The following is an 18,923-nucleotide window of genomic DNA, read 5'->3' as shown; positions in this document are numbered from 1 at the left end:
CTAATTCACTTTCATATCTTCAGTATTAAAAAAAACTATGGCCATTTTCATACTCGGAAATTAGCATCTTGTTCCCTATTGCTTTTCCATTGACTTAACACAAAAGCTGTGGGGTGGGAGATTGCAACCTTCACGTGGTCCGCCCTGTTTCGACAAATGCAATCAACCCGGCATGCACAATCAAATAAGATCAAATAGAACAAGTTGTCCCACAACTTTAGGCTGTGCACACCATACGCAAGAAGAAGAAGTACACAAAAGCTGTGACGAGGACAGTCAAAAGCCCATAACTTTCTTAAAAATCAAGAGAACTGAATGACATTTTCAGTTATTATAGATTGAAGCATTCGGAAACAAACATAAAACAACTAGAATGTTGCCTGGGTTTCAACAACTAAGTTACAGAGATAGGTTGAATAAGTTAGGTCTTTATTCTCTGGAGCACAGAAGGTTAAGGGGGGACTTGATAGAGGTCTTTAAAATGATGAGAGGGATAGACAGAGTTGATGTGATCAAGCTTTTCCCTTTGAGAATAGGGAAGATTCAAACAAGAGGACATGACTTCAGAATTAAGGGACAGAAGTTTAGGGGTAACATGAGGGGGAATTTCTTTACTCAGAGAGTGGTAGCGGTGTGGAATGAGCTTCCAGTGGAAGTGGTGGCGGCAGGTTCGTTGGTATCATTTAAAAATAAATTGGATAGGCATATGGATGAGAAGGGAATGGAGGGTTATGGTATGAGTGCAGGCAGGTGGGACTAAGGGAAAAAAGTTGTTCGGCACGGACTTGTAGGGCCGAGATGGCCTGTTTCCGTGCTGTAATTGTTATATGGTTATATGGTTATCTTACTTGGGTGGGACCTGAAATTAAAGCATATAATTAGTTAATTACCTAATTGTAGTTAATTACAAAATTGACCGTTGTGACGGAAATAGTAATAAACACCCTGACTGCCTTGAAAATGCAAAAATGTGATATTCTTAAGATCAGAGCTTTAATATTATTGTATTATATGCTGCAAGTCTGTAACAGATAGGTAAATAAATTACAATTTCTAGCAATAGACCAAGTATTTATGGAGAAGTCAGTTGCTAGCTGGTACATTGGCATATCATAATCAGTAGCATCATAATACTTCTCAGATTGTGACAAATAAACAACTCTGTACACTGTGTTTTTCCTCAACTTTTCAATTTTGGCATTGTAAACCACAAGTTTTTGCTCTTCAAACCACGCATGACATGCCTTTCTGCCCACTACTATCCCATTAAGAATGTCCTGTAGATTCCATTTCTTAAGAAAAGGACTTTTTTTTTAAATAGCCTTAGTATTCAAATAACAAACTAATCCCTTTCACACAAGAATTCACAATATAACATGATTTTAAAATCTCACTATCATGAATTTATATGCCAGATGGAAGGAATTTAATGTTTAATTCCCATAAATTAATCTAGAATCATCCACTCAATATAATTAAAATCATTATTTTTTTGCACAATAAATGGGACTAAAACTGATATTTAGAATAAAAATATTGACTATGGATAGACAATAACACAAAATATAGACGATTTAGATGCTCCTTTGACATGATTGTCCAAAAAAAAGAGCATTTAAATCATCTGGCGAGTGGGTTTTTCTGGAACGGGATCGATTGGAACATTGCATTTGCGGTGAATTTGAGCCCCATATCGGCAGGAAAAATACTGCTGGTTTGTATGGGGCCCAAATCATATTTTCGCAACGTAAAATTAGATTAAAACCATCCCAAGAAACAAGATTATATGTAAAATATTCGACTTTGTTTTGTTCCGTTCATACGATCCGTCACGTTGTTGAGGTTAGAAGTCGCTTTTTAGTTGAATCTAATTATTAAATTGTCTCGCGATTAAAAAATAAAGAAATAAAGAAATAATCGGGGATGGAAGTCGGATCGATTTTTCTTCAACAGCTAGCAGCCCAAGGAAATCCGCCTCGGGCAGGCGGTAAAAAACTTTAATCGCGCCCCCCCCCCCAAAGGCGCCAAAGTCGCGCACACGGCCAGTGGCAGAACAGCAGCGCCGTTGAAGGTAAGTTTTGTAACATCGCTATAATTAGAATACCTGAGAATAATTCACATATCACTGTACCTTAATTGGTAAACTTGACGATAAAAGACCTTTGAAACCTTTGAACCACGGGCGTGAAAATTCCCCAAAATACACAAACACCTTGAAAGGTGGACAGATCCTGGGGAAACACGTCCAGGAAGGCCCATTGTGTCTGATTGTGGTAGTGAATCCTATCGGGTGGCAGAATACATCGTCTCCCTTCTTAATCCACTGGCACAGCAGCATCTCTACTTCAGACCACGTCACATTCCCTGACTGTGCCACCTGATGTCGTACACTTACATGGACATCGAAGGCCCGTCCACAAACAGAACCGGCAGGAACATACAACAGTTAAACATATCTCAGAGAAAAATGCTGACCCTGACAGACTAGACGAGGCTTTGGTCTAGAAGTGGCCCGGGCGATCAATGTCTTTTCACCAAGAACTGGATGACATTTGGGAATGTCACATTCAGAAACAGAGTCAGAGGAATTCATTCACATCTTTCACACATACCACCAAGGTTAAAACCACCACAAACAAACAATACATTGACTTTCTGGACTTTCCCTAAACTTGCCGGACCTCTTTCGCTGATGAAGCTGTAGACAAATCAAAACTGGAAGATTGGTGTCACCCAGTCGTGGACACCACTGGATTGAATTGGCATTAGAGAATGGTGGGCACAGTGGTGTAGCTGTTCGAGCTGCTGCCCCACAGCACCAGAGACCCGGTTTAATCCTGACCTCCAATGCTGTGTGTGGAGTTTGCACGTTCACCCTGTGACCGCATGGGTTTTCTCCGGGTGCTCTTGTTTTCTCCCACATTCCAAACACGTGCAGGTCTGTATGTTAATTGGCCTCTGTAAATTGCCCCCAGTGTGCAAGGAGTGGATGAGAAAGTGGGATAATACAGAACTAGTAGGTATGTTGCAAAACTTACCTTCAGCGGCGCTGCAGTTCTGTCACTGCCCGTGTGCGTGACTTTAGCGCCTTTGAGAGAGGGGTGGGGTTAAAATGCCGTTTTCTCCAGGCTGTTTAAATCGATGTTGGTCATCCTGTTTAGTTGCTCAAGAAAAATCTCTCCTACTGCCGTTCTCTGCACTTATTTTTAAACTAAGTTGGATAATTTAATTGTTAGTGTAAATTAAAAATCATCTTCTAAAGCCGTGAACACCGACAACTGGACGGATCTCACGTAGGGGACAAGGCAAGGTATGCTGTTTATTTTTACATTAAAAAGTACTTCTTAAGATGCCTTTAATGAAAATTTTAAGTTGCGAGAAGGTGACTTGGATCCCAACCGAACCGGCAGTATTTTTCCTGCCGACATGGGGTTCAAATTCACTGCAACCGCAACGTTCCAAACCATCGCGTTCCACAAAATCCCACTCGCAAGATGATTTAAATGGCCATTAATTTATAGCAATTAAACACTAAATTCCTTCCATTTGGCCTATAAATTCATGACAATGAGATTTAAAAATCGTTATATTGTGAATTCTTGTGTGAATGTTATTTGGACATTTAGGCTATTTAAAAATGTAAATCTTTTCTTAAGAAATGGATAGATGTTTAGTAATTGAATTTTGTAATTAGCTACAATTGGGTAACTAACTAATTATATGCTTTAATTGCAGGTCATCCAAGTAAGATTGTTTAATATTTGTTTCCGAATGCTTCAATCTATAATAACTGAAAATGTCATTCAGTTCTCTTGATTTTTAAGAAAGTTATGGGCTTTTGACTGTCCTCGTCACAGCTTTTGTGTACTTCTTCTTCTTGCGTATGGTGTGCACAGCCTAAAGTTGTCGGACAACTTGTTCTATTTGATCTTATTTGATTGTGCATGCTGGGTTGATTGCATTTGTCGAAACAGGGCGGACCACGTGAAGGTTGCAATCTCCCACCCCACAGCTTTTGTGTTAAGTCAATGGAAAAGCAATAGGGAACAAGATGCTAATAAAGAGTATGAAAATGGCCATAACTTTTTGAATACTGAAGATATGAAAGTGAATTAGGTGTCAAATTAAACTTCTTTGTATGCTTTATCTGATGGGATAAATTGTAGACTTGATTTTTAAAATCTCAAAATTTTGTAACATTGCTAGAACTAGTGTGAATGGGTGATAGATGGTCAGCGTGGACTCGGTGGGCCGAAAGGGCTGTTTCTAATCGTATCTCGAAACTAAAATGGTGACCACAAACAAACAGACACCCACAACCTCTTGCGCACCACCAGCCACTGTCCAAAACATATATTCAGAGGGACAGTAAAGACACAACCGATTCACTTCCTCTACATTTGCACCACAGGTCTTCAACCTGTTCACTGCACTTAAACTGAGGATGACTCAGGAAGGAAATTGAAATAAATCAAATCAGACAACTTCAAGAGAATAAAAAAACTTAACATCATTAGTAGAAACAAGGAACTACAGGTCAGGATCATTCTGTGAGCCATCATTAATTCATTGCCAATCAGGATGGAATAAAGCAAACAAAAAAATAGCAGATTCTGGAAATCTGGCAAATCCAAAACTGTGAAATAGCTATTTGCCTGAGATACTGTCCACACCATTACATTTGGCCCATATCCCTCCAAACCTTTCCTATCCATGTACCTGTTGGATAGTCCATGTCTCAGCTAACGCCTCTGGCAGCTTTTTCCATACACCCACCACCCTTTGTGTGAAAAAGTTACCCTTCAGATTCCTATTAAATCATTTCCCCTTCACCTTAAACCTCTGGGATTAAGGATTAATCATCTTAATCTGGCAAATGTCCAAACAGGTTGTTTAAAGAATTAGTGAACATCATAATCAGCTATTATAATTCTGGTCTCCCCCCTCTCCCCCTCCCCTCCCCCCTCCCCCAGGGCCGTTCCGGCGGGAAACGAAACGTCCGTCGACGACCCGCTCCCGCGCTGCCCAAACATCGCGAGAAGTGGAGACGTTCCTCGTGGGAATGGCGCCGGTTACAGGGTGAAGCCAGGGAGGGGCGGGGCTGCAGCTGCATCTCACACACACTGTCTGCGAAGCTGCTGCTGCCTCAGCTGCAATGTTGCATCAGTGCCTCTGGACAAGTGTTTGGGCAGCAAAACCCGTCCCTCACGCTTGGTTCAGAGGGACGGAGTTGTGGCTCCTCTCACTGTTTAAGGAGTGAGGTTGAAGCCAGTGATGGAAGTGCAGACACAGACACGCGGCTCTGAGTTAGTGTGGGCTTGATGCTGCACAGAATGCAGCCGCTCTCAAACTGTCCCTGCAGCAGCAACGTGAGGCCGATGGGCTTTGGACAAATGGCAGTGGCCACATCCCAGGAGTTTAAAATCTTTCATCATTTTACCCCAATCTTCACACGTGACCACTGCTTTGTTTTACAAGTGGCCACAACCTATACGTGTTGGCTTCAATGAGCTGACAGGAACTTCAACTTGGGGAAGAGAGAAAGCGGGAGAGAGCGAGAGAGACTTCACTGAGGACCGTGATGTGCGCGGTGCCGGGACCCTCGAGTTGTCCACACCAGCCGTCGCCGACAGCACACAATGATGTACACAAGCGTGAGGTTTGTGCCTTTATCTGTACTTTACTGGATTTTGCTGTAGTAAAGACAGTTGTTTGTAGCCCAGAATGTTATTTCCTTATTCATTAATCCCAATCCTCGAAACCTGTTTTATTGCATCACAGGTTGTAAGTTTATGTTGGAGCAGCAGCCATTAATTCCAAACAAGAACCAACATTCAGAATTTTTGTTCTCATGTACATTGGAAACTATAATCATTTTGGAATTTAAAGGACAGCTTTGCCAACAAAGACAATTGGGTGTTTATTGACCTACAGCAAACCCGTAATCTTCAGCTGAAGTTATTTCACACTGCTGTAATAGAGATGAAGGAATATCCAGACCAGACTGATTTGTCACTTGGCACATCAAGAATGGTCATGGGCATAAAAACAAAATGCTGGAGTAACCCAGCAGGTCAGGCAGCATCTCTGGAGGAAAGGAATAGGTGGCGTCTCGGGTCAGAACCCCGAGGGATTCATCGGTATAAACCAGTATCTGCAGTGCCTTCCGACACACATGGCCATGGGGATATTTGTATGCCTGTCAATAATTGGTGTATTTGTGTACTCAGAGAGTCAGCCCTCACAACAGTAATGTGTGTAAGAAGGGACTGCAGATGCTGCTTTAAACCGAGGATAGACACAAAAAGCTGGAATAACTCAGCGGAACAGGCAGCATCGTTGGAGAGAAGGAAGTCAAATCAAGTTTATTTGACACATACACATACGAGATGTGCAGTGAAATGAAAAGTGGCAAGGGTGATGTTTCAGGTCGAGACCCTTCTTCAGATTGGGAAGCTTTTAGACTTGCCTTTGAACCACTGTCTCAGCAAAGGAACAATCAGAGGTGTATTGGCAGCTACAATATGTCCCCATTGTGATTCTCCAAAGTTCACTTGTCTGCACTCAGTAGATAATTATCAGTAAATAATTTTAGCACTTGATAATTCATTGATTATTGTGTAGGAAAGAACTGCAGATGCTGGCTTAAATCGAAGGGAGATACAGAATGCTGGAGTCACTCAGTGGGTCAGGCAGCATCTCTGGAGAGAGGTAATAGGTGGCGTTTCGGGTCGAGACCCTTCTTCAGACTGATGTCAGGGGAGGTGGCGGGACAAAGATGGAATGTAGGCGCAGATAGTAAAGACTGGTGGGAGAACTGGGGAGGGGATGGGGAGAGAAAGCAAGGGCTATCTGAAGTTAGAGAAGTCAATGTTCATGCCGCTGGGGTGTAAACTACCCAAGCCAAATATGAGGTGCTGTTCATCCAATTTGCGCTGGGCCTCACTCTGACAATGGAGGAGACCCAGGACAGAAACGTCAGATTGGGAATTGGAGGGGTAGTTGAAGTGCTGAACCACCGGGAGATCAGGTAGGTTAAGACAGACTGAGTGGAGGTGTTCAGCGAAACGTTCGCTGAGCCTGCGCTCGGTCTCGCCGATGTAGAGAAGTTGATACCTGGAACAGTGGATACAGTAGATGAGGTTGGAGGAAGTGCAAGTGAACCTTTGCCTCACTTGGAAAGACTGTTTGGGCCATTGGATGGAGTCGAGGGGGAAGGTAAAGGGACAGGTGTTGCATCTCCTGTGGTTGCAGGGAAAGGTACCTGGGGAGGTGGTGGTTTGGGTGGGAAGGGACAAGATGACCAGGGAGTTTCAGAGGGAAAGGTCTCTACGGAAAGCAGAAAGGGGAGGAGGTGGGAAGCTGTGGCCAGTAGTGGGATCCCGTTTATTGTTTTCTCTGTGTTTAAAGCCAATATAAACTCAATGTACTTTGAGTTTGGGAGATTCTACCGAGAGGCTCTTCATTAGAATGTGTTTCTCTTTTACATCAACCAGCTTCAGCCACTGAGTGACTCCGTTCAAAGGGCACAACAGTAGCTGATTAGTTAAATTTCTTCAGCTGTATTTGAAACACAATGCCACGTGGTTAAGATTTTATGTTCCAAAAATAATTGATTCATTTGAGGGAGAGCAGGAACATTGGAGAGGTGAAAGATACCCAGAGGGATGGATTTGAACTTTAAATAATGAAAGTAGTTTTGCTAAACAGCTGTGTGTTGTGGGGATTCTCTGAAACAGATGTCAACCGATTCAACCATTTGACCATTCAGCATTAAATTAGTACATCTTCAATAGGCTGCGATTCTACCCCAATCTACATACAAAAGTTAGCTATGTTTATAAAACTAGTTGTTCTTCTTGGTCAAAACACAAGGTTAAATCAAGCACTGAGCTAGTCTCGAATGAAAAGTTTATCTTATCTGGACCATTCGTGACCCATGATTTACTGGGTGCTTCTGATTGAGCCCAAGCATTTTCCCAAACATCAAACTGTTTCTAAGCCAGCTGCTTGTGGGCACGTGGTGCTGTTAGCAGACAACTCCATCTTTGCTGCAAAGCCTCTTTGGTTAACCCTTACATTACATTCCACCCCTGGGAGTTGTCCGTCTACAGAACCCATGTACCTACTCGTCACTGAGTGCACAAGTTAAAGCAGGAATAGTAGAAGGTTCAGTGGCTCTCCCTGACAGTTCCCGTCACTCACCCCACAATATAAGTCCATGGTCAGAAGAATGCTGTCCTTCCTGTATTTGCCTCTCTCCAGGAACACGTCGACAGCTGGTGTGGGACAATTCCACCCTTGGAAAAAGGTTCTGACTGTCTACCTTATCTATGCGTCTCATCATTTTATATACTTCTATCAAGTCTTCCCTCAACCTCTGACGTTTCAGACAATCCAAATCTATCCAACCTCTCCCTGTACCTGAAACCTTCTAATCCAGGCAGCATTCTGGTAAACCTGCTCTGTACCCTCTCCAAAGCCTACACAGCTTTCCTGTAATGGGGCGACCAGAACTGCACACAATACTCTAAATGTGGCCTCACCAAAAACCTATAGATCTGCATCATGATTTCCAGATTCTCGTATGCAATGCCCCTTGTATTGCAGGTAAACAGACCATATGTCTTCATTTAGAACCTATTTCTTTTGTGCTGCCACCTTCAGTGATTTCTGACGCCTCCCAGGAGGCCACAGAGAAGCCTCTTGGGTCAGTGGAGGGTGCTGGTGGCCGAGGATAGGCCTCGGAGCCGGAGGACACTCTGCCGGAAGAAAGGACGACCCGGTATGAAGGAACTGCTGTGAGGGAGGGGAGGGGGTGAATTTCACTGCGATTTGTCTCATTCATTTATCATGACTCCAAGTTCCCTCTGCACTACCATGCAGTTAAGGGTCATACCATTAACTGTATACCTTCCCCTTACATTCAACATCCCAAAGCACAATACCTAGAGAAAACAAAAAAAGATCTCGGAAAAAACGCACGCAGGTCACGGGGAGAATGTACAAACTCCGTATAGTCATGATCGAGCCCATGTCTCTGGCGCTGTAAGCCAATAGCTATACCACTATGCCACCATGTCCTTATCAATCATCCATTCATGCTAGTTCTATGTTATCCCATTTCCTCAACCACTCCCTACCCACTAAGGGCTATTTACAGAGGCCATTTAACCTACAAACCCGCATATCTTTGGGATGTGGGAGGAAACTGCAGCACCGAGAAGAAACCCACTTGATCACAGTGAGAACATGCAAACTCCACACAGAGTGCACCCGAGGTCAGCATTATTCCTTCGTCTCTGGCTCCACCAGCTACACCATTGTGCCGCTTCTTACATCTGCTGTGCGACCAACCCTTCCGATTGTCCGTCCACCCTGGGACCCTGAATGTTTCAGTTCTGACTCTCCAATCTTCTATCTCCACCATTTCACCAAATCCTGCCAACTATGCCATCAATGTAACGTTAGAAGCAGGTTTTCCAAGATTCAGATCAATGATTGGAGAATATTTCATAGAAACATAGAATATAGGTGCAGGAGTAGGCCATTCGACCCTACGAGCCATTCAATATGATCATGGCTGATCATCCTAACTGTTCCTGCTTTCTCTCCATATCCCTCTATTCCATTATCCCTAAGAGCTATATCTCTCTCTTCAAAACTTCCAGTGAATTGGCCTCCACTGCCTCCTGTGGCAGAGAATTCCACAGATATGCAACTCTCTGGGTGAAAATGTTTTTCCTCATCTCAGTCCTAAATGACCTACCCTTATTCTTAATCAGTTACAAAAAAGGTTCAAGGTAACAAAGAACTGTTCATTATAGTAAAATCCAGGAAAAAGAATCAAAGGCACAAACCTCACCCTTCTGCACCTCGCACCTTCACTGATGTGAGTGGTTGCTGGTCGCAACGAGTCTCCCGGCCTCTTTCCATCGGAGACTCTGCTCGGGACGGCAGGTCTGGGAACTCGAGGGTCTGGCACCATTCCGATCCTGGTCCCAGGTGAAATCCCGTCAGCTCACACACAGTGTGCACAAACGCTCAATAATCCTGCGCTTCTTCACCAACCTACACTCAACTATCCCTTGTTAGATTAGCTATGAGAACAGGAGTTATTTAGTTGAGCTACAGCTCGGACGTCCCTGGCAAGAAACGTTTTTCTTGTCTTCCTGCTGTCTGTCCCCGAGCTGTATGATCTGAGATCCCAAGATATACTGGGTCTTCCGAGTTTAGTTTAGAGATACAGGGCTGAAACAGGCCCTTTGGCCCACTGAGTCTGTGATCCCTGCACACTAACACTATCTCACACACTGGGGACAATTTACAATTTTACTTAAACCAATTACCCTGCAAACCTGTACATCTTTAGAGTGTGGGGGGAACCCGGAGAAAACACATGCAGGTCACGGGGAGAACGTAAAACTCCGTGCAGACTAGCACCTGTGGTCAGGATCGAACCCGGGTCTCTGGCGCTGTAAGGCAGCAACTCTACTGCAGCGCCACCATGCCACACTGAATGAACACAATTATTTTCCAAAGTCCATACTGTTTCTAAGCAAGCCTACAGCTTCCATCAATGCTTATAGCAGACAACTGTTCTGAGCTGAGAAGCATATTTTACTTAAGTCTGAAGAAGGGTTTCAGCCCGAAACGTTGCCTATTTCCTTCGCTCCATAGATGCTGCTGCACCCGCTGAGTTTCTCCAGATTTTTTGTGTACCTAGCATATTTTACTTGTTGCATTACTTTGGTATAACATGGAGCTCAGATGATTGGCCTTTGCCCTTGTACTCCGTGCTGAGGAGAGGGGCCGGACGGACGTTTGTCAGACAGGGGAGATCGTCTTCTTGGGCAACAGGACTACAACTGCCCTGTGCCATGAGAGGGCCATGTCCCTGGTCGCCAGGCTCTCCCTCAGCACCTTCTTGTAATCGCCCCTCAGGATATCCCACAGGTTCCAAGGAGCTCCACCATCAGCCCATCCAGTCCTGGGGATGTGCCTCTCCTGAGCTGGTGGAGGGCATCAGGCAGCTCTTCCAACATTAGGAGAGCATTTCGGTGTTCGGCTGACTGGCGGTAGCCCTCACGTATGATCAACCGTGTACCCTCGCTGGATGCATCTGAACATGATCACATGACAGGACCATCCACAAGTCCCTTAAATGCCACTAATGTATGTGCCTTTTCTCCAGAGAGAAGGGTAAAGCGTGGTCCACATCATACAGCATGTAGACTCGGCAACCTCACTCAGTGACTCAGGACCACTCAAGCTGCAAGTCCCTCAGCGCTTCCTTCTGCTCTTTTTCTTTTTACAAGATGAGGTTCATTCCAACTATAACATTCAGAGTTTTTTCCAAAAGTAAACATTAATCAGAATAAAAATCCGCAAACTATTACCACATCAACCTGCCCATGGGTCTGCTCCGAGGATTATAGAAACATAGAAATTAGGTGCAGGAGGAGGCCATTCGGCCCTTCGAGCCAGCACCGCCATTCATTGTGATCATGGCAGATCGTCCCAAATCAACAACCCGTGCCTGCCTTCTCCCCATATCCCTTGATTCCACTAGTTCCTAGAGCTCTATCTAACTCTCTCTTAAATCCATCCAGTGATTTGGCCTCCACTGCCCTCTGTGGCAGGGAATTCCACAAATTCACAACTTTCTGGGTGAAAACGTTTTTTCTCACCTCAGTCTTAAATGGCATCCCCTTTATTCTATGACTGGCCCCTGATTCTGGACTCGCCCAACATTGGGAACATTTTTCCTGCATCTAGCTTGCCCAGTCCCTTTATAATGTTATATGTTTCTATAAGATACCCCCTCATCCTTCTAAACTCCAGTGAATACAAGCCTAGTCTTTTCAATCTTTGATCCAGAGTACTAATCCTTTGGGAAAAGTTTGCTTTGGGATACGGAGGCTGACGGCAGGGGTGGGCAATGCTAAAAGGGAACAGGTCCTGATTCCGATACCCATGCAGGTTGTGTGCTTAAGGCAGAATTCAGAACAGGCTTATTCACAGAAGATAGAGGTTGTGGTGGGAGGAAGATATTTTGGCTGGAGGCCTGTAACCTGTGGACTTCCGCAGGGATCTGTGCTGGGACCTCTGCTGTTTGAATCATATAAAGGACTTGGACATAAATTTAGATGGGATGGTGAGTAAGTTTGCGGATGGCACCAACATTGGAGAAGTTGCAGACAGTGAGGAAGGCTGTCAGAAGATGCTGTCAGAAGATGTAGTGTGATATATATCAGCTGCAGAAATGGGCAGAGAAAAGGCAGATGGAGTTAAACCCGAGCAAGTGTGAAATATTGCACTTTGGGATGTTGAACATAAGAGGAAAGAATACAGTTAATGGCAAGACCCTTCATAGCAAAGATGTGCAGAGGGATCTTGGTGTCCAAGTTCATAACTCACTGAAGGTGGCAGCACAAATAGATAGGGTGGTAAAGAAAGTAGATGGTCTGCTTGCCTTCATTACAAGGGGCATTGAATATAAGAGTCTGGAAGTCATGATTCAGATATATAGGTTTTTGGTGAGGCCACATTTTGAGTATTGTGTGCAGTTCTGGTCGTCCCATTACAGGCAAGCTGTGTCGGAGAGGGTGCAGAGGAGGTTTACCAGAATGCTGTCTGGATTAGAGGGCTTCAGCTACAGGGAGAGGTTGGATAGACATGGATTGTCTTCTCAGAAACATCAGAGGTTGAGGGGAGAGTTGAGAGAAGTATATAAAATGATGAGACACATAGATAGGGTATTGTGGGGTGACTGACAGGAACTGTCAGGGAGAGGCACTGACCCTTCTACTATTCCTGCTTTAACTTGTGCACTCAGTGACGAGTAGGTAGATGGGTTCTGTCGACGGACAACTCCCAGGGGTGGAATGTAATGTAAAATTTAAAGAGGCTTTGCAGCAAAGATGGAGTTGTCTGCTAACAGCACCACGTGCCCACAAGCAGCTGGCTTAGAAACAGTTTGATGTTTGGGAAAATGCTTGGGCTCAATTAGAAGCACCCAGTAAATCATGGGTCACGAGTGGTCCAGATAAGATAAACTTTTCATTCGAGACTAGCTCAGTGCTTGATTTAACCTTGTGTTTTGACTAAGAAGAACAGCTCGTTTTATAAACATAGCTAACTTTTATTTATACATTGAGGTACAAATACATGCATATTTCGAATGAACTTTAACTTTGGTGAGAGCGAGAGAGACTTCACTGAGGACCGTGATGTGCGCGATGCCGGGTCCCTGGATTTCTCCAGACCAGCCGTCGCCGACAGCACACAATGCTGTACACAAGCGTGAGGTTTGTGTCTTTATCAGTACTTTACTGGATTTTACTGTAGTAAAGATAGTTGTTTGTAGCCCAGAATGTTATTTTCTTATTCATTAATCCCAATCCTCGAAACCTGTTTGTATTGCATCACAGGTTGTGTTGGAGCAGCAGCCATTAATTCCAAACAAGAACCAACATTCAGAATTTTTTTCTCATGTACATTGGAAACTATAATCATTTTGGAATTTAAAGGACAGCTTTGCCAACAGGCAGGGTATCTACTGAGACAATTGGGTGTTTATTGACCTACAGCAAACCCGTAATCTTCAGCTGAAGATATTTCACACTGCTGTAATAGAGATGAAGGAATGTCCAGACCAGACTGATTTGTCACTTGGCACATCAAGAATGGTCATGGGGATAGAAACAAAATGCTGGAGTAACCCAGCAGGTCAGGCAGCATCTCTGGAGGAAAGGAATAGGTGGCGTCTCGGGTCAGAACCCCGAGGGTATCATCGGTATAAACCAGCATCTGCAGTTCCTTCCTACACACACGGCCATGGGGATATTTGTATGCCTGTCAATAATTGGGGTATTTGTGTACTCAGAGAGTCAGCCCTCACAACAGTAATATGTGTAAGAAGGGACTGCAGATGCTGCTTTAAACCGAGGATAGACACAAATAGTTGGAATAACTCAGCAGAACAGGCAGCATCTCTGGATAGAAGGTAGGGTGACGTTTCGGGTCAAGACCCTTCTTCAGGTTGGGAAGCTTTTAGACCTGCCTTTGAATCACTGTCCCAGCAAAGGAGTTTGAATAATCAGAGGTGTCTTGGCAGCTACAATATGTCCCCATTGTGATTCTCCAAAGTTCACTTATCTGCACTCAGTAGATAATTATCAGTAAATAATTTTAGCACTTGATAATTCATTGATTATTGTGTAGGAAAGAACTGCAGATGCTGGTTTAAATCGAAGGGAGACACAGAATGCTGGAGTCACTCAGTGGGTCAGGCAGCATCTCTGGAGAGAGGTAATAGGTGGCGTTTCGGGTCGAGACCCTTCTTCAGACTGATGTCAGGGGAGGGGGCGGGACAAAGATGGAATGTAGTTGGAGACAGTAAGACTGGTGGGGGGGGGGAGGGGACAGAGATGGAAAGCAAGGGCTATCTGAAGTTAGAGAAGTCAATGTTCATACCGCTGGGGTGTAAACTACACAAGCCAAATATGAGGTACTGTTCCTCCAATTTGCGCTGGGCCTCACTGACAATGGAGGAGACCCAGGACAGAAACGTCAGATTGGGAATTGGAGGGGTAGTTGAAGTGCTGAACCACTGGGATATCAGGTATGTTAAGACAGACTAAGTGTTCATATCTTCAATAAGGCTGCGATTCTACCCCAACCTACATATAAAAGTTAGCTATGTTTATAAAACTAGCTGTTCTTCTTGGTCAAAACACAAGGTTAAATCAAGCACTGAGCTAGTCTCGAATGAAAAGTTTATCTTATCTGGACCACTCGTGACCCATGATTTACTGGGTGCTTCTAATTGTGCCCAAGCATTTTCCCAAACATCAAACTGTTTCTAAGCCAGCTGCTTGTAGGCACGTGGTGCTGTTAGCAGACAACTCCATCTTTGCTGCAAAGCCTCTTTGGTTAACCCTTACATTACATTCCACCCCTGGGGAGTTGTCCGTCTACAGAACCCATCTACCTACTCGTCACTGAGTGCACAAGTTAAAACAGGAATAGTAGAAGGGTCAGTGGCTCTCCCTGACAGTTCCCGTCAGTCACCCCACAATATCAGTCCATGGTCAGAAGATTGCTGTCCTTCCTGTATTGGCCTCTCTCCAGGAACACGTCGACAGCTGGTGTGGGACAATTCCACCCTTGGAAAAAGGTTCTGACTGTCTACCTTATCTATGCGTCTCATCATTTTATATACTTCTATCAAGTCATCCCTCAACCTCTGACGTTTCAGACAATCCAAATCTATCCAACCTCTCCTTGTACCTGAAACCTTCTAATCCAGACAGCATTCTGGTAAACCTGCTCTGTACCCTCTCCAAAGCCTACACAGCTTTCCTGTTATGGGGCGACCAGAACTGCACACATTACTCTAAATGTGGCCTCACCAAAAACCTATAGATCCGCATCATGATTTCCAGACTCTTATATTCAATGCCCCTTGTAATGAAGGTAAACAGACCACATGTCTTCATTTAGAACCTATTTTATTTCTGCTGCCACCTTCAGTGAGTTCTGACGCCTCCCAGGAGGCCACAGGGAAGCCTCTTGGGTCGGTGGAGCATCGTGGGTCGTCGAGGGTGCTGGTGGCCGAGGACAGGCCTCGGAGCCAGAGGACACTCTGCCGGAAGAAAGGAGGACCCGGTGTGAAGGAACCGCTGTGGGGGTGGGGGGGGAATTTCACTGCGATTTGTCTCATTCATTCATTTATTATGAAGTTGGACTCCAAGTTCCCTCTGCACATCCATGCAGTTAAGGGTCATACCATTAACTGTATACCTTCCCCTTACATTCAACATCCCAAAGCACAATGCCGAGAGAAAACAAAAAAAGATCTTGGAAAAAACGCACGCAGGCCACGGGGAGAATGTACAAACTCGTATAGTCAGGATCGAACTTGGGTCTCTGGCGCTATGCCACCGTGCCGCCCATAAAATGCCGCCCATGTAGCTCAACTAAATAACCCCTGTTCCCATACCTAGTCTAACAAAGGATAGTTGAGTGTGGGTTGGGGAAGAAGTTCGGGATTATTGAGTGTGTGTGCACACTGTGAATGTGCTGACGGGACCTCACCTAGGACAAGAAGTGTGGCAGCTTTTCCAGCTTATCCCCCAACTCTCTCTCCCAATACTGAGGTGACCCCCATTTAGTTTAGTTTGGAAATATGGCATAGAAACAGGCCCTTTGGCCCACCATGTTCTTATCAATCATCCATTCACACTAGTTCTATGTTATCCCACTTCCTCAACCACTCCATACACACTAAGGGCTATTTACAGAGGCCATTTAACCTCCAAACACGCATATCTTTGGGATGTGGGAGGAAACTGGATCAGCAAGAAGAAACCCACTTGATCACAGTGAGAACATGCAAACTCTACACAGAGATAACCCGAAGTCAGCATTATACCTGGGTCTCTGGCTCCACCAGCTACACCATTGTGCCGCTTCTTACATTCGCTGGGCGACCAACCCTTCCCATTGTCCGTCCACCCTGAGACCCTGAATGTTTCAGTTCTGACTCTCCAATCTTCTCTGTCCACCATTTCACCAAATCCTGCCAACTATACCATCAATGTAACGATACAAGCAGGTTTTCCAAGATTCAGATCAATGATTGGAGAATATTTCATAGAAACATAGAAAATAGGTGCAGGTGTAGGCCATTCGGCATAAGAGCCTTTCAATATGATCATGGCTGATCATCCTAACTGTTCTTGCTTTCTCTCCATATCCCTCTATTCCATTATCCCTAAGAGCTATATCTAACTCTCTCTTCAAAACCTCCAATGAATTGGCCTGTACTGCCTTCTGTGGCAGATAATTCCACAGATTCACAACTCTCTGGGTGAAAATGTTTTTCCTCATCTCAGTCCTAAATGACCTACCCTTATTCTTAAACAGTTACAAAAAAGGTTCAAGGTAACAAAGAGCTGCATTATAGTAAAATACAGGAAAAAGAATCAAAAGCACAAACCTCAACCTTCTGTTCCTCGCGCCTTCACTGATGTGAGTGGTTGCTGGTCGCAACGAGTCTCCCGGCCTCTTCCCATCGGAGACTCTTCTCGGGACGGCAGGTCTGGGGACTCGAGGGTCTGGCACCATTCTGATCCTGGTCCCAGGTGAAATCCCGTCAGCTCACACACAGTGTGCACAAACGCTCAATAATCCTGCGCTTCTTCACCAACCTACACTCAACTATCCCTTGTTAGATTAGCTATGGGAACAGGAGTTATTTAGTTGAGTTACAGCTCGGACGTCTCTGGCAAGAAAAGTTTTTCTTGTCTTCCTGCTGTCTGTCCTCTAGCTGTATGATCTGAGATCCCATGATACAGGGCAGAAGCAGGCCCTTTGGCCCACAGGGTCTGTGATCCCTGCACACTAACACCACCCTACACACTGGGGACAATATACAATTTTACTTAAACCAGTTACCCTGCAAACCTGTACATCTTTAGAGTGTGGGGGGAACCCGGAGAAAACACATGCAGGTCACGGGGAGAACGTACAAACTCCGTGCAGACAAGCACCTGTGGTCAGGATCGAACCCGGGTCTCCGGCGCTGTAAGGCAGCAACTCTACCGCAGCGCCACCATGCCACATTGAATGTTGACACAATTATTTTCCAAAGTCCGCACTGTTTCTAAGCAAGCCTGCTGCTTCCATCAATGCTTATAGCAGGCAACTATGTTCTTAGCTGAGAAGCATATTTTACTCGTTGCATTACTTTGGTATAACATGGAGCCCAGATGGTTGGCCTTTGCCCTTGTACTCCGTGCTGAGGAGAGGGGCCGGACGGACATTTGTCAGACAGGGGAGATCGTCTTCTTGTGCAACAGGACTACAACTGCCCTGTGCCATGAGAGGGCCATGTCCCCGGTCGCCAGGCTCTCCCTCAGCACCTTCTTGTAATCGCCCCTCAGGCCATTCCACAGGTTCCAAGGAGCTCCACCATCAGCCCATCCAGTCCTGGGGAAGTGCCTCTCCTGAGCTGGTGGAGGGCATCAGGCAGCTCCTCCAACATTAGGAGAGCATTTTGGTGTTCGGCTGACTGGCAGTAGCCCTCACGTAGGAACAACCGTGTACCCTTGTGGATGCATCCGAACATGATCACATGACAGGACCATCCACAAATCCCTTAAATGCCACTAATGTATGTGCCTCTTCTCCAGAGAGAAGAAGGGTGAAGCGCGGTCCCAATCACACAGCATGTAGACTCGGCAACCTCACTCAGTGACTCAGGACCACTCAAGCTGCAAGTCCCTCAGCACTTCTGATCTGATCCCTTCCTTCTGATCTTTTTCTTTTTACAAGATGAGGTTTATTACAACTATAACATTCGGAGTCTTTTCTAAAAATAAACTTTATTCAGAATAAAAATCCGCAAACTATTACCACATCAACCTGCCCATGGATCCGCTCCGAGGATCATAGAAACATAGAAATTAGGTGCAGGAGGAAGCCATTCGGCCCTTCGAGCCAGCACCGCCATTCATTGTGATCATGGCAGATCGTCCCAAATCAATAACCCGTGCCTGCCTTCTCCCCATATCCCTTGACTCCACTAGCCCCTAGAGCTCTATCTAACTCGCTCTTAAATCCATCCAGTGATTTGGCCTCCACTGCCCTCTGTGGCAGGGAATTCAACAAATTCACAACTCTGGGTGAAAAAGGTTTTTCTCACCTCAGTTTTAAATGGCATCCCCTTTAATCTAAGACTGTGGCCCCTGTTTCTGGACTCGCCCAGCATTGGGAACATTTTTCCTGCATCTTGTTTATCCAGTTATTTTATAATTTTATATGTTTCTATAAGATCCCCCTCATCCTTCTAAACGCCAATGAATACAAGATCTTAATCCTTTGGGAAACGTCTGCTTTGGGATGCGGAGACTGAC

The 18,923-nt window shown here is 44.9% G+C and overlaps 1 long non-coding RNA gene across 1 annotated transcript in view; it reads left to right on the top strand.

The window, feature by feature from the left end:
* Positions 1-5,092: 5,092 nt before the first annotated feature.
* The window catches only part of LOC116967081, a 27,872-nt gene continuing 14,041 nt past the window's right edge, over positions 5,093-18,923 (top strand). Inside the window, exon 1 of the long non-coding RNA XR_004410130.1 lies at positions 5,093-5,659. This is a non-coding gene — a long non-coding RNA (uncharacterized LOC116967081). The remainder of the gene's footprint in view (positions 5,660-18,923) is intronic.

Source organism: Amblyraja radiata, chromosome 38, assembly GCF_010909765.2.
Source record: "Amblyraja radiata isolate CabotCenter1 chromosome 38, sAmbRad1.1.pri, whole genome shotgun sequence".
Lineage (NCBI taxonomy): Eukaryota > Metazoa > Chordata > Chondrichthyes > Rajiformes > Rajidae > Amblyraja > Amblyraja radiata.
Note: the sequence above shows the minus strand (reverse complement) of the source record. Positions and strands in the feature narration are given on the sequence as shown.